Source organism: Mustela putorius, unplaced genomic scaffold, assembly GCF_011764305.1.
Source record: "Mustela putorius furo isolate JIRA1106 unplaced genomic scaffold, ASM1176430v1.1 tig00000056_pilon_pilon_pilon, whole genome shotgun sequence".
NCBI classification, from domain to species: Eukaryota; Metazoa; Chordata; class Mammalia; order Carnivora; family Mustelidae; genus Mustela; species Mustela putorius.
The window spans coordinates 4730068-4746636 of record NW_025421263.1 but is presented as its reverse complement, the minus strand read 5'-3'; the positions used below and the strand labels follow the sequence as shown (position 1 = coordinate 4746636).

The following is a 16569-nucleotide window of genomic DNA, read 5'->3' as shown; positions in this document are numbered from 1 at the left end:
CTTTAGAGAATTGTGTATGCTTCACGGATATTTGGCTTTTCTCCGTTAATCATCTTCATATCTAACTGGGATCAAGCTCACAAAATAACCTTTGTGTTGTTTGTCACATTAGTTTCCTTGGTAAATTCTTTGGGTTAGAAAGAGCTATGGTCATGGAAACATGTAAGAGCACTGGTGAAAGACTAGTTCACCTTTCATGTTAATTCAGCTAGCAATTTAAAATTCCTCCCAAAATAATTGAAGTGCAATCTTCCCCTACATCCTGGGGGTTAGAGATGATCAGTGCTAGTGTTGAGATTGCTGTGAAGCAAGCCCTTTCACCCCTTTGCACAAGCAGATAGCTTGACTATCTTTCATATTTCTTATGGTTGTTGTGCTGTGTGACTGGATTGTAGCCCATGGAATGAGAGTTGAAGTGACTTGTGCCTCTTTCAGACCTGGCCTATAAAACCTCCAAATGTGGCACTCCTTTCTCTTTCCCCTCTGCAAAGATTTTGGAGGCCAAATAGAGAAGATCATGGAGCTACAATGTGGAAGGGCCTACTTTGAACTTCATGAGCAGAGAAGAAAACTTGTATTGAATCAATGGATGAAATTTGGTGGTTTGCCTGTAATTGCAGTGGTCACTACCTTAATTTACAAATACTTATAAAAAGAAGTTTTTAAAAATTATGACTTGGGAGGTGCCTGGGTGTCTCTGTTGGTTAAAGCAGTTGCCTTCAGCTCAGGTCATGATTCCAGGATCCTGGGATCAGCCCCATGTTGGGTTCCCTGCTCAGCGGGAAGCCCGCTTCTCCTTCTCCCTCTGTCTGCCCCTCTCCCTACTTATGCCCTCTCTCTAAAAATAAATAAATAAAATATTTTCAAAAATTTTTAAAAAATAAAATCTTTAAGAAAAATTATGACTTGGAAAAAAGCAGGAGGCAGTAGTTTAGAGATGGATCAAAGATAATTACCAGAAAAAATTTTGGAAAATTTTTCTGTGATAAATATAGATGATTTGATAAATGAAAAACATGTAATATTTACATTCAGACCTCCGAATCCAAATTTTGACCCCTGGATTCGAGCACAGAGGAGACAGGAAACAATAGAGTGTCTCACCTGTGCCTCGGCGGGTGTCCCCAGGGTGTACCCAGAGGAGAGGAGAGCTATCAACACAAACAAGCCCTGAGGCCTGCAAGAACTTGGCAGAGAAGAAACACTGGCTTACTCAATGTTTCATACTGCTATTGGAGCTCTCCTTTTGCCAACAGGAAAAAAAAAGAAAAGAAAAGAAAACCATAACCAATAAAGTAGAAGAAAAAAACAGTTTAAAATCCATAGCTTCTGATCGCTACTTTAATTAAAAAAAAAAAAAATTCCCACTCTAGTCTTCATGTAAATTGCATGTGACAAAAAGCAATCAAAAGTGTTTTGTGGTCAAAAACCTGAGAAACAAGCTGAGTTAAATACCTTCTTTACATAGAACTTCTCAAATCCTTTGACTTTCAGCTCTACATTCCAAATATCCAAGAGGAACCTGGCATATGCAGTTTTCCAAATTGATTTGATCGTAGGCCTCTGATTGCGGAGCATGTCACCATGCACAGATGATAGAAAAAAGAAACAAAGGACTAAAAGCACATGAAGAAAAGGTGCGAGCACATGTCGTCCTGGTCTTGCCAGTAAATTGATAACTTTAACATTATTTCTGCCATATACTGTAGAATTTCACCCAGCTATGTTTATCCTTGTGCTGTCCCATACTGTAATAAAAGACAACTAATCATGCCAATCAAAAGACCCCTCTATTTATTGAGACATTAACTTCAAACCACATTTCAGTATTTTCAGGATGAGTCAGAAGAAACTACAATAACCAGCTTTGTAGCTATTTCTTTGGAGAAAGTTTCTTCTCTTCCGTCTGTCTTAATACATGCCATTGTATAGGTTATTATTTAGTTAACATTTATGTTGCTTATGGAATAGCCTTTTTTTTTTTTTGAGATTGTATTTATTTATTTGACAGAGATCACAAGCAGGCAGAGAAGCAGGCAGAGAAGGGGAGGGAAGCAGGCTCCTCACTGAGCCGAGCCACGGCTCAATCCCAGGACCCTGAGATCTGAGCTAAAGGCAGAGGTTTAACCCATTGAGCCACTCAGGCGCCACTTATGGAATAGTCTAAACTGGATACCGTAGCCTGGGAAATGACCTTGGACAACAGAGCTGAGCCAAACAGTAATTTCCTCAGTCTCACACTGAAGCAAGGAGAAAGCGTTGCTGTCTCATGCCAAAAATGAATTTGAGAAATGAAGGGGCTATAGAAGTGTAACCTTTTGAGTTAATATTCTGGATTTCCAGCGCTCCTATCTGATGACAGGAAGACTCCGCAGGCAGAAATGCAACATCAACATTTCTACTGTAATTTGTAGGTGGGTGTGGAAGAAGTAATTGTGGAAAATCAGCTAACCAAGCAAAAACAAACAAAGGTATTCAATGGACAGAACTCCACTCTGTGCCTTATTCTCTAAGCAAAACATTTGTAAATAACAGTCATACTAGAATTCCTCCAGGAAGATGGCAGTTTGTCCATTTTCAATGCCGAGCATAAAAACAGATCTCTTCGTTGGCCAATTTTCTTATTTCCTGAGAGAGAAAGTAAAATAAATATTGTGCCTACAAAGTCAGCCTGAAGAAATACATTTACATTCTTTTGGCCTTGTTTCTGATTTTTTGTTTCAGGCTGTTTTTCAGAGAAAGTTTTTCCTTCCTGCCAAATAGTTTCTCTCTCACATGCGCTTTTTTTTTTTTTTTTAATTTTTTATGTTTTTTTGAGGCGGCACTCTTCTATTTAGAGAGTTGTCTTAGCCTCTGTGACCTGAAATTGTACTGTTTGGATGCAGTTCACTTCAAAACACTGTGTGGACTTAGAAACTGAAAGGCATGGAAAAAATAAGGAGCATTAGGCACAGATTTATCTGCACTGTTTCATTTTATTAGATTCTGTCATCTTTATACCTAGTTTTTGAATGCCTCAGAATATATGCACTTCACATGTGAAAAGTTTTGTATGGTAAGAATCTCATAATATTACTATTAGAAGACCAGGGGAAATTGGGTTTGATATCTCCATGAAGAGCAGAGAGAATGGGACCCCATGAGGTATAACATCAAAGATCTAGCCCTAGCTTCACAGGATGTTGTTTGCAAGGACAGGTTCATGGCTTTGGTTACTTTCATTCATGACCACAAGACAAAGACAGAGACAGAGAAGGAAAAATAGGTAAATTTTGCTCTTTACATTTTAAAGATGAGAAAACTTACAAAAAGTTGCGTTTTAAATTCAGGTCTCTCTAGCTCAAATTTTGTGCTCGTGGCCATCAAAGTGTCACATATAAATGTCATTGGTTAAATGATGTAGTCCTATTGATCCATAAGCAATGTTCCCAGCTTTGCCCTCAGGATTTTTGGATCTATATACCCAAGATGTCTTGCTGATGAAGAGCAGAGTTGCTGTGTTTTTACTGAGTTTTATTTGTCTCCCCCACTTTGATGATATCACCATTCCCTGTTGAAATCGCCCTGCTTGAATCATCTGTTAATTCAGATCACCTCTGCTTTGAGGATTTCTTAAGTTATCTACATGATATTTTTGTTGAGATTCAGAGATTCTCAATATGTTCCCTCCCTTTGTCCTTTTCCTCTCTGTTGTTCTTCCTCTTGTCCTACTGTCTTTATTTCCCTTTCAGCCACTGGGCTTTCTTGGAGAAGAAAAACGTCATCAGATCGAGACTATTTCTCATGGAAAATTTAGGTTTCTATGCACACTCATTTTATGGTTCTTAGGAAAACTCTCACTCACCCATGTTTCTCTCTGTCTTTGTTTTGGTGATATTTGTTGACTTTTTGCAGTTGTGAACTTGTATTGTTTTCTAGTGTCATCTCTCTTCTACATTTTATTTTATTTTATTTTTAAAAACGTACTTATTTATTTGTCAGAGTGATAGAACACAATTAGGGGGAACAATAGGCAGAGGGAGAAGCAGACCTCCCCCTGATACAGGACTCAATCCCAGGCTGCTTTGATCATGACCTGAGGTGAAGACAGACACTTAACTAACTGAACCACCCAGATATCCCTCTCTCTTCTACATTTTTAATAAATACAAAAAAAAAAAAAAAAAAAAGAAAGTTCTCTCCTCTCTCTCTTTTTTTTTTTTAGTCTAAAGAGATTACAAGACACCCTCTGAAGTTAACCAAAGAACCTGTGACCTAGTGGACCTAGTGCACTGAGATGGAAGAATTTCTGTATTTAAACCCATTGCTCCTATAAGTACACCATGGAAATTCATGAGTGCAATTATGATCACCATTGCAGAGGTTACAAGTGGCAAAGAGCACATGGCTGAGGCCCTCAAGAGGCTTAAAATCCATGGAAAGACTTCATAATGGACGTCTGCTAAAATTCCCTTGGTATAGATAAATAAAGATGCAATGTTTCCAAGCAAGAAAATCCCAATTTGAGGAATAAAGTCCAAGTCCCTGAGATGGGACCAAGAACTGGCTTCTTTCTATATTAAAGCTCAGCTTCTGACTCAACTAGTTTTCCCAAAATACTAGAGAAGAGCTCAACTTGGCTCAATCTGTGCTAGGTTTCTACTTCTGCATCAATCAACCATGCCCATGGACTGGAACCATATTTTACTGTTACAAAATTTCTGGAACATGGGGCACCTGGGTGGCTCAGTGGGTTAAAGCCTCTGACTTAGGCTCAGGTCATGATCTCAGGGTCCTGGGATCAAGCTCCGCATGGGACTTTCTGCTCAGCAGGGAGCCTGCATCTCCCCCCATCCCCATCCCCCGCCTGCCTGCCTCTCTGCATACTTGTGATCTCTCTCTCTCTCTCAAATAAATAAATAAAATCTTTTAAAAAATAAATTAAAAAAAATTCTGGAACAATCAGGTAGGAGTCAGATGGGCATTTTTCAAAACTTTGTGCTGCCCTAAAGCTCTGAAGATTTCTAAATAGTTTTCTTAAGTTCACAATGGAGAGAAAGAAAGATAACCAAGTAGCGTGTGTCACTCTAACTTTCTTCAGCCATTGATGTGTTTGGAATACTGAATTGCTGCTGCTAAAACAGGGCTTGAAAAACACGGTTCCAAAATTGTCTGAGGAAACACACCACAAAAGCATAATAATGTTGAAAGACCAGCATCCTAAATGAGGTGGGTGTTCCCAAGGCCAAGTAAATGCAATTAGCTAATGTGAGTTGTGCCACCTGAATGGCAAACTGTCCAGTGACCATTAATTCTTATTTATGGGGTAAGTAGCTAATATGAGGCACCGTGCCAAGCTCCAACAGTGAGCACTAATTATTTTCTCGGTTCTCTGTGGTGGTGCTCCTCAGTCCCTAATAGATATCAGTTGCAGGCTTTTAAAAAAAGGTATCTAAACAATGGACATAATGATAATATCTATCTCAAACAGGTTTGTGAGAATTAGTCAATCCATGTAAAATACTTAAATTATTGACAGAAACATTTTGTGTTTAAAATGTTATCTTCTATTATTATTATTGTTATTATTAATGATACTCATAAATCAGAAATAGTAACATTTTAAAAATGATTTTATTTATTTATATGAGAGAAAGAGGAAGAGCCGGGAGAAGGGGAGGGAAGGAAGAGGGACATAGGGAAAGGGAGAAGCAGACTCTGGACTGAGTGTTGAGCCCATCATGGGGCTCAATCCCAGGACTCGAAGATCATGACCTGAACCAAAGTCAGAAGCTTACTGACTGAGCCACCCAGGCATCCCAGAAATAGTAATTTTAATAAGTAGATTTAAAATTTGAATTGGACAATTGAATTGGACAAAGAACTGGAAATTCTGTTCTAATTACTGGTATCTAAAATAAAATATTTATACATTTTCTAGAAAACATCAGACAGTTACAATTGTGTGAGGACTTAAGAGATCAAGAGCAAGAAAAAAGTGACAATCAGGGGTATGCTGGATATTCAGCACATTTCTCCTCGAGGTATTTGTTATTTCCAACACATAATTCAGGAGCTAAATAGAAATTGGTGGAAGAAAAACTGAACAGAACCTTCAAAGCCCTCATGGGTTGGCTAAAGGGAAATTAAAGAGCAGATCCACTAAAGGAGAAGTAAATTTGCTGGATAAAATACAACATGTAAGCTAGCTTTGAATTTCAGATAAAAAACAATTTTTTTAATATAAATATGTCTCATAATATTAAAAATTAAAAAATAATTGTAAAGTCTTTTTATTTTATTTATTTATTGTTTTGTTCATTGTTATGAACTCTGGCAGTCCCAGAAAGAAGGACTATGCTAAACAACCAAGGTTTTTAGCTAGGACTCCAGAAAATCTATGCTCTTGGAGTAGTAATGAAGTAAAAACAAGGCAGACCTCACAAGGAGCTTCAAATCAGCTCAAATGTTAAATCCATTAAATTAAATCCATTTGCCTTCCAGAAGGAGAAATAAATTCTTGCTGGAGAAAGTTAAACTCTTCTAGACCCTAAATTATCTCTATAATTTTCCATTATTTAATTAAATATTATGGAAATAACAGAGGTTAACAATTTAACCAAACAAAGAGACATGTATGTGCACACGCCTCCATGTTCAAGTGAAAGAGAAAGAGAGATTTATTATGAGGAATTGGCTCATGTGATTACAGAAGCTGAGACATCCCAAAATCCACCTTACAGCAAATTGGAGACCCAGGAAAACCAGGGGTATAATTCTGTCCAAGTTTATACATAGTCCTGAGTACCAAGGAGGCTGATGGTTTAAATCCCATTTTGGGGGCACCTGGGTGACTCAGTCAGTCGAGCATCTGACTCTTGGTTTCAGCTCAAGTCATGATCTTGTGGTTGTGAGATAGAGTCCTGACTTGGGCTCCATGCTCAGCAATAAATCTGCCTGAAAGATTCTCTCTCTCTCTGCCCCTCCCCTTACTCTCCCTTCCCACGTACCTTCTTTAAAAATAAATAAATAAATCTTAACAAAAAAATCCCCCAAATCTGAAGGCCAAAGAAGATTAAATGAGATGACCCAACTCAAACTGGTAGGTAGAAAAGCCAGGCAATTTCCTCCCACCATCCCTTTTTGTTCTATTCAGGCCCTCAGTGGATTAGATGATGCCCATGTACACACTGGGGACAGATTCAAATGCTAATCTCAACCACACACTTACAGACACACCCAGAAATAACATGTAATCTAGGCAGCCCATGGCCAGTCAGATTGACACATAAAATTAATATCACATATATGGACCATACCTACCAGTTCCACTCCTGGTTATATGTCTAACAGAGTGGTATATACATGTGCTCCAAAAGATGTATAAAAGTTACCTTTTATACAAGAGCCAAATGTTGGAAATAACCCAACAATCTATCAACAGTAGACTGTATAAAGCATGGTGTGGGGGGTATATGTTGTGTGTACTAGCACAATGGTTATGCATTGGTTATGCAATAATATAGATATATCTCACAGATATACTTCTAATTCAGAGACCAGTCATAAAAGAATACAAACTGTCTGATTCATTTACATCATGTTCAAAAAAGACCAACTCTTCTCTGATGCTAGAAATCAACATATTGACTGCCTTTGAGAGGAGGGAGGGGTACTTATTAGAAGGAAGAATAAAGGAGGCTTCCAGAGTCTTATTTCTCAATCTGTTTAATGAGTACACAGGCATTTTTATTGAGGGCCTGAATAACACAACATGTTATATATGTGTTCATACACATGTGGATGTAAAAAATTATATTTTTATAAAAGATGAAGTTTTAAAAATACAGCAGAGAACTGGAATATGGAAAGTAAATAAACATAAAAGCTAATGAAGAAAATAATAAATCCATTAGCATAAAGGACAATAAAAAATAATAATAGGGGCACGTGTGTGGCTCAGCTTGTTAAGAGTCCGACTCTTGATTCAAGCTCAGGTCATGGTCACAGAATCAACCCCAACATTGGGCTCCATGCTGGGCATGGAGCCTGCTTAAGATTCTCTCTCCTTCTCCCTCTGCCCTTCCCCACCCTCCCTCTCAAAATAATAATAATAATAGTAAATGGCAGCTGAAATCAGGTCAAACCCTTGCTGTAAGTTCTAAGCTATATAGATGGCCTTAATAGGAGCACGAAGAGTGAGACCAATTTGGGGTGCATCAACAGGGTGCTGGGAATGGAGCTGGAAGGAACCTTTTCTGGGTATAGGCACTCAGACTCCTAGCAAAGGTGCACATTTACAAATAAAAACGAGTCTCTACAAAGAAGACCTGCAGCCATAAACTAAAGGTCTGGCAAGCCCAGCAGTCTGACCACAAACTTATCAGTCACAACCACAGACCAAGATAACATTGGTTGAGTGTAGTTCTGCAAATATGAAGGACATGCAGGTATAACCACACGTCCATGGACAGTTTATTTGCAGCATCACCCCCTTCCTCTTGTGGTTAAGTGATAAGAATGGTTCAGAGAAGTTTCATGTTCTTTGGGAAAATCGATTATTCTATGGTTAAATCATATTTGTGCTGGAAGACCTTCCTCAGAATTGTATTTTCCTAGCCTTTCACAGTCTTTCTACAGTACTGTTTATTTTTTCCTCTACTGTCTCTCCATATCTAGAAACTAGTTTTTTCCATCAATCAAGTTGACAAATTTTGTAAATGTTTAACTAGATGCTGGCCATGGATATCGTGCGTGCACTGAGTTAAGCAAAATGGCTTTTATTTAATTCAGTTTAACAGACATCAATAATATGCCTACCATATATTAGATAAAACTGAGTTTTAGATAGGGAGTTCTCTCTGAAGAATTTCTTTAATTTATTTACATTGCCACTCAGAGTCTTCCTGGGACTTCAATGTTTTTTGTATTTGTGTAGTTCTACCTGCTTCCACTTTTAATAAACCGACCTTTCACATCAGCACAGAGCCCATTTTAAGTGCAATAATCACAACAAAAGGCAATCTAAACCTTTAAAACTTCTGCTTCAAGCAGTTATATTTTTTATCATTTTAAAAAAAGCAAACAGGTTAGGCTGCCATAACGTATTAACAGGTCATCGATGCTCACAGAAGAAACAAGATCTGGGGCACCTGGGTGGCTCAGTTGGTTGGGCGACTGCCTTCGGCTCAGGTCATGATCCCAGAGTCCTGGGATCGAGTTCTGCATCGGGCTCCCTGCTCCATGGGGAGTCTGCACCCTCTAACCTTCTCCCCTCTCATGCTCTCTCTCACTGTCTCTCTCTCAAATAAATAAATAAATAAATAATCTTTAAAAAGAAAAGAAAAGAAACAAATAAGATCTGTGGGTCACAGGCAAAGGACTCGACTACTCACGGCATAGCAGGAGGCAGGAGCATCAGCATAATTAGATTTCCCCCTTCGTACCAAGTCTCACAGAAGGGGCAGGAATGGGCCCAAATACATGGCTTCACACAGAGTGGTTTGCATTAAAGAAAAGGAGACTTAACCTTCTGTAATCGACAATATGTATACTTGTTGTTTGCTCTACAGAGATTTTTTTCATTTTCTTCTGTAGTAAGCATACCTGTTCTTTGCTTTGGAAAAAATACTGTTTTTTCCAAAGAAAAGGCTGTTTTCTATACAAACACTAAAAGGTAGTTCTCAATAAGAGGGCAGGTAGTACCTCTGTCGTAAAACACAGAAACATGAGAGACCCGTGGAGAATGGTCTCCCAAACATACAGAAAAAAATGAGTGGAAAAGTAACATTCTATAGATGTGGGCTGAAACTCCCTTCAATTCTCCAGATAATAATTAGAACTGGAAGATAAACTCCATGGGTGAATAGAAGGGATTATTTTTGTTTTTGAGAGTTTGTGGTTTTCATTGGGTGACTCCATAAATAATATACACACCAAGCAATTCATGCATGAAATAGAACCTCCTCTGGGATGATGATAAAAGTTGGTGACAGTTTGGTTTGCTCTGTTACCACTTCTCACCATCCTTTCCCCTCTCCTCCACAAGAGGTGGTGGAGCAAACCACGCTAAACACCAGGTATCAACAGAGATTGTGGTGTGAGAGCAAATCAGCGTTTGCCAGAACAAAGCATATTTCCCCCAGGATATGAAGATAATATATCCTCACATATATTATATATACCTTTATATATATATAAAATTATATATTATATATATATATTATAATATATATATAATAAGGGTGTGTGTGTGTGTGTGTGTATTTAACCCCAGAGGTTTTGGGGATTATATATATATATTAAAAATATATAGGGATGCTCTATTTTTAGCCTTTGTAAATGTGTTGTGCTACCAAAGCTGATCTAGAATCAAGCTCTCAGATGCTCATGGCCTCATGGGAAGTGTAGTATCATCCTCCAGCAAGGCCACCCCTCTAATGAACAAAATGATGTCAAAACAGGAGCCTTGGAGGTCTGATCCAACATGTTACATGTTACACCTCATTTCTTTCCTTAAACACTTTGTGACATTGGAATGCCATATGAGGTCCTCAAGTCTTGGCTTCCTTGTCTGAAAGATAGCATTCATACTACTTAGCTCAAAGACACAAAGACTAAAGGAGACAAATGACTTTACAGCAGAGACCTATGGAGAAGAGAGACTGAACTTCCATTTGCTTGGCTCTGTCGTTCTGCTGTGTCACAAGTGTCAAGCACCTGCAGGCTGTCCTCTGGGGCCACACGGGTATGGGGGTGGAACACAATAGACCGTTTCCTGTCTCATCTCTTGCTCTTCCTTTCTCTGTCCAGGTTCTCTTCCGCCCACATGACCACGGTGTTTTCAAGCAGAAGTGTTTCATCCAGCTTGGCAGCAGCAGCCATCTTCCAGGACTGTGCAACCTCCAGCTCCAGCACCAAACCATATTTTTATTTTTCCTCTCCACAGGCCTTCTGACTAAATCCTTGCAGAACTTCTTCATAGATCAATGGCCCAGATTAAGTCATTGATGTGAATCTCCATTTTAATTATGTTATTCACAGAAACATTAAGCTCTTTTCAGAGTGCAGCGGGCTCATTCTTTAAAAAAAAAAAAAATAGGATACCCCGGGTTATGTGAAAAGGCTATAAATGAGGCCAATTAGAGGCTGCTTGATCTGTTTCCTCTGGCACCAGGAGATCTGGCCTGAAGCTGCTTTTTTAAAAAAACCCTGCATTGCTCAGGGTGTTTTCTTCCATTTCCCGAAAAGCATTTTATGTCATGTAAAATGTGTTCTCCATTCACAGAAATTGTATTTAATTCACTGATATTCGAGTGTGTGTGTGTCAGAAAAAGAGAGACTGAACAAGGGAGACAGAGACTCAAAAGATAACTCAGAACAAAGAATAAAAATAAAAATAAATGTCCTAAGTGGGCTCTGAACCCACAAAAGGGACATTTGCAGTAGCACAGAACAGATTAGAGGTGAACTTAAAAGGATTCAGCTCAACCCCTTCATTCTACACTTGAAGAAATCAAGGGCCCAGCACACAGAAGGAATAAAGGGCAAAGCTGGGAACAGAATAGAATGAAGGACAGCCAGGTCAGTATGCTTCCCATTGTAGTGTAGGAAAAAGCAAAAGTCAGACAAGCGAGGTGTGGAACACTCAGTGTTATCAGTTACAAAAATGTTTGATTTTATTCCAAAAATATTAGTTCAGAGAGTCAGGACTCTGAATCCTGAGCTGTTATTACTCATGCCTCTATCCCAGGGAACTCTGGGGATTGGAAGACTAGTCATCTGGGGAAGCAAATATTTATTTGCAAGTGAGCCAATATTACAGACTGTCACAATATGGCTTTTTGGTGAAAGCTGAGTTGGAGTACGTGACTCAGACATGAGCCTAAGTAGGGCTCTTACATTCTTCTAAAAGTCAGCCTTTTTAAGTATGCCAACAAGGCCCAGGCTAATATGGAATGAAGAGCCAGGAACCCAAGAACAGGAATCCTCTTGGATTCTGTATTTGGAACAGAGAGAAAGGGAGAGAGCAGCCTGGGTGGGTCTCCCTTGAAGAGCAGAGGAAGAGAGGGTCACACGCAAGTACTAACCACCAAACCACAGTGACCCACACACCCCAGCCAATTACATAGGCTCCCGTCCGTGTTCCCAGCTCTGCCTGGTTTAATTGTTGATTAGCTCTCCCTTGGGAGAAACCGGTAAGGCGTGGGCAGAAGAGAGGCAGCAGAGCTGAGAGGATGAGAAGGTTCTCTTCCCGAGAGCTGCTAGAGTAGCAGATCACATGTGAAATACAAGATTCCAAGGACAGGGCCAAGCATCATCTTAATTTAAAGAGGTAATCCCGAATACACTAGATTACCAGGAAGCGGTAACACCATCAACACCCTCATTATTCACAAACATAAGAATATGCTGTGATTAGAACCAAACTCTTAATTACATTGTCTGAGTTAATGATAAGGTGCTCCTCCTTTAAAAACTACTTTAAATTATTTTAAACTACATCAGCCTGATGATTAAAGAATTCAGCCAAGGCAGAAAATATAAAACCTAAATTAAAAAAAAACAAAAACAAAATCCCTGGAAAAAAGAATGTCCTCAACTTGCCCCAGAAATCTATCTCAAGGTTTCTATTCTAACAGTGAAAAAGACAGAGATAGAGCCGGTTGAAGGGCCATTAGAGTAGACAGATGGTAAGACCCCAAGTTCCAGGCCTTGAGCTCAGCATTTTTCCCTTGATACGTCAGGACCTCTGAAAGCTGGAGTAAAAGCACAGGCATTTTTCATTGTTCAAATCATCGGTGTTAAGGTCTGCTGCAAATACGCAGGCTCTGGTCTGCCCAGAGGCAAAAAAACAAATTAATGATCAACCGGTCACAGATATGACCTTTACTTTATGAGCTTGTCACTACATTTCAAAACAGCTCTCCTTCAACATGATCCTCAGAGCTTTCTTTGCTACCATTTCAAAAGAAGGGCCCCTTAACCAAACAAATGTTAAATGAGCACATTCAGGAGCTATGAAATCCCACAGCTACTGGAAAGTCATTAAAAATGCTTTCCAAAATGCTCTAAATTCCAGTATCCCTGTTAAGGAGACATCTGCCTGCCATCCTAACAGTGCATTCAGTAAAAGTCCTCCACCACCCTCCATTCAGTACAAGTTGAAATCAAAATCAAACCGTTTCTCCTTTTCCCTCTCGAACTGTGGAGGACAAACATAAAAGATGGACCCCCACCTGAATAAAGAGTGGTATTACAATTTGAAGTGAACTGTCAAGACGTATAGATGTTTCGGTCTGTTCATCTAAGCAACAGCTGTTGCCACAGCTTGCCTTCTCAAGGGTTTGCTGAGCCATCAGCCTGGGCTGGAGATGACATGGTCCCCAGCTGAGTATTCGCCAAACCAACTTTTCTCACAGATATCGAATACTCATTTTTTAGATAGAATTTTCTTAAATGTCAATTATTTGAAATGGGGAGTAGCTACTCCTCAGACACCAGTAGGTGAGACGGCGATCCTCAAACTCTCAACATTAGGAATTGGTCTGAAAAGACAGATGTTTCCTTCCCTGATTGCTTATCAACCCATGAGCCTCCAGGAATAATCTAGAAGCTGGGACTCTCCTGTGGTTTAATCTGTTATTGTTGGCATTCCCCTACCTTACGTTAAGATGAATCATTGAGGTTCACTGAGATTTTTGAGATCCATTGTCTGAGTTGGAATCTCACCACAAGGCAGAGACAATACAATTTTTTTTTTCTTTTATATATTAAGATGTTCTGGCCTACAGAGATCAAATGCCCCTAATCTTCCAGACACTAGTAGCAGAGTTAGAGCTCAAACTCAAGATGGTCCAAATCCAATTTAGTGCTTGTTTGAACCACCACATTGCGTCACCCAACCTCTCTAAAGTACCTGCAGCCTGGTCATGGCCTCAAGAAGCCATGGGTAAAGTAACTGGCACCCTCTCCTTCTGCCCTCTTCCTTGGCTGGTGACGGCCAGGTGACATCAACATACTAACCTGGGGACAGGGGGTGGTCATAAGCCTCTAGAGCCAAACTTTCAAGTCTGAATCCCGGCTTTTTCAAGTGTTAGTTATGTAATTTGAGACCTAATAATCACTCTACTCTATGCCTCAGTTTCTTCTTTTGTAGTATGGAAATAAAAATCATATCAATCTCACAGGTCTTTGGAAGGAGTTAAACAAAGTAAGCCCACAAAAAAGCATTTACAACATTGACCTCTATAAAGTAAGTAATTAACACATGTTAGCTATCATTTTCCCTAATTCTTAAGTTGAGATGCACATGGTACCAGGTTAGTCCAAGAGGAGTGGGCTCGGGTACCTCTGTCATCCCAGAATTCCTCTCCCTTACAAACTCTCTCCTAGGACCCCTTTACACACCTCCCCATCATTAAACTACTTATCTTAACCGTATTTTACTTTCCTGCCACTCAGATTCTCATAGTTGGACTTCAATGGCTCAGAGTCCACAGGACAGATGGTAACTTCATAATTTAACTCCTATCTATGGAATAGCAGGTGTTCATTAACTTAACTTTCCCAGATACCATGTTTGCATTTTGACAGCAGTCCTCTGAAGGCACAATAGCCAAGCTATTAGCTCACACACTTCCCACAGAGCATGATTCATCTGAGTCCACCACAAACCTGAATCAGAGCCTCTAGGGGCGGATTCTGGTTTGGGTTTTTTGTTTTGTTTTGTTTTTAACAAGTGTGTTGAGATTTAATTCACTACTGCTCTATTCACCATTTCTAAGTATACAATTCAGTGGTGTTGATTCTCAGAATTGTGCCATGATCACAGTAGTCTTTCATCATCCCCAGAAGAAATCCCCTATCCATTGGTAGTCCCTCCACATGTTCTCTTCCTTTCAGGGCAGCAACCACTGATCTCTTTTTGCCTCTATAAAGGTATCTAGTTCTCAACATTTCATGCAAGTGGGTATGTATAATACATGACTCTTTGTAACTAGGCTTTAAAGATTTAACCATGTTATCTCATGTATTAATACTTTATTCCTTTTTATTGCTAAATAATATTCCTTATATGACTCTACACTACCTTTCATTTATCCATTACTCAGTAGATGAACATTTAGGGTTAGCGGTCTCTTCTTTTTCTAGATTCTTGAGGTGGAGAGTTAAGTTACGGACTTGAGAACTTAATTCTTTTTTAATATAGGCATCTGCAGCTACAGATGTGCTCTAAGTAATGTTTTAACTGCATCTAATAAATTTTGGTACGTGTTTTCATTCATCACGAAGTAGTTTTTAATTGCCATTATGACTTCTTCTTTGACCCATTGATTATTTAGGAATGTGTTGTTCAAATTCCATACACTTGCAAATTTTCCAAATTTCCTTCTGTTACTGTTTCTAATTTCATTTCATTGTGGTTGGAAAACATTTTTTGGATGATTTCGATGGCTTAAGGTCTGAAGGGAAATGAACATGATTTTCCTGGCAATGTAACACCTACAAATAATAATTTTTAAATGAACAAAATGTATTGAAATGTTTGACAAAGGTAAATAAATATGATGGGCTTATTTATGAGGCAAAAGGATCTTTTACTGCAATTGTTACACAGAGGAAATACAAAGAGACCCAAACCAGAATTTGTGCTTTCTTTCTGTCAAAACTGCAGGTTTTTGTGCCCAGATAGCAGAGGTTCTTTTATTACTAAAATATTCTGCTATCCTCTGTGTTTTCAACATATCCTTGCATCATTTTTATAAAATTTCCTACTAATTACTGTAATTTATTTTTTAAATATATTTCCTAGAGTTATTTCTTGCTTTCAAATCCTTGTTACTTATGGTCAAACCTTGACTCCTCTAAAAATCCTTATGGATTTTGCTACTATCTAATTCAGACCCCAAATTCAAATTAAAACAAAAAGCACAGTTTCTTCTTTTTTTTTTAGCACAAAATGTCTTTGATTTTCCTAAATGACTATTAGTAGCACAAACCATTCATTATCTTCATTTTATAAAAACAACACAAAAGAATAATTAGGTTTGCCCCATCTCTCCAAATTTTACTTATCTCAACACTATTGTGAGACTTTTTTATTTATGAAATTTAGGATCAAAAATAATTTGAAAAATTAAGAATTCAGCCTTCCTCGTTTAACTCTAAGTAAACTGTGGTAAAGCATGTTTCAATGATTGCGTACTATTCAGACATAAAAAACTCATACTCATATTCAAGACTCATGAATTATTGTCTATAAAAAGATTTGTCTTCCAGTAAATTACTCTTCTCAGTAAAAGCCAACCATAATCCTAATACTAAAAAAAAAAAAAAAAAAAAAAAAAAAACACTAAACTAAAGGTCTAAAAGTTTTGTTAATGTTCTCAGTTTTTATAACATCCTTATTCTCCAAAAAGTCATTGAGAACAAACTAATTGCATGCTGTAACTCAGCAAAGAGTCTCCCTCTCCTCTGTTCACATAGCTATGATATGATATGTTATGATAAATTAGCCAGTGCTATTTGGTCCTATCATCCATACATACCAACTGCCCTCCCAAGAAACCATCTAATTATTTTCTACAT

The 16569-nt window shown here is 38.5% G+C and overlaps 1 pseudogene; it reads right to left on the bottom strand.

Annotated features, from left to right (window-relative positions):
* Positions 1 to 10863, bottom strand: part of LOC101672401 — an 89350-nt pseudogene extending 78487 nt beyond the window's left edge.
* Between the last annotated feature and the right edge of the window lie 5706 nt (positions 10864 to 16569).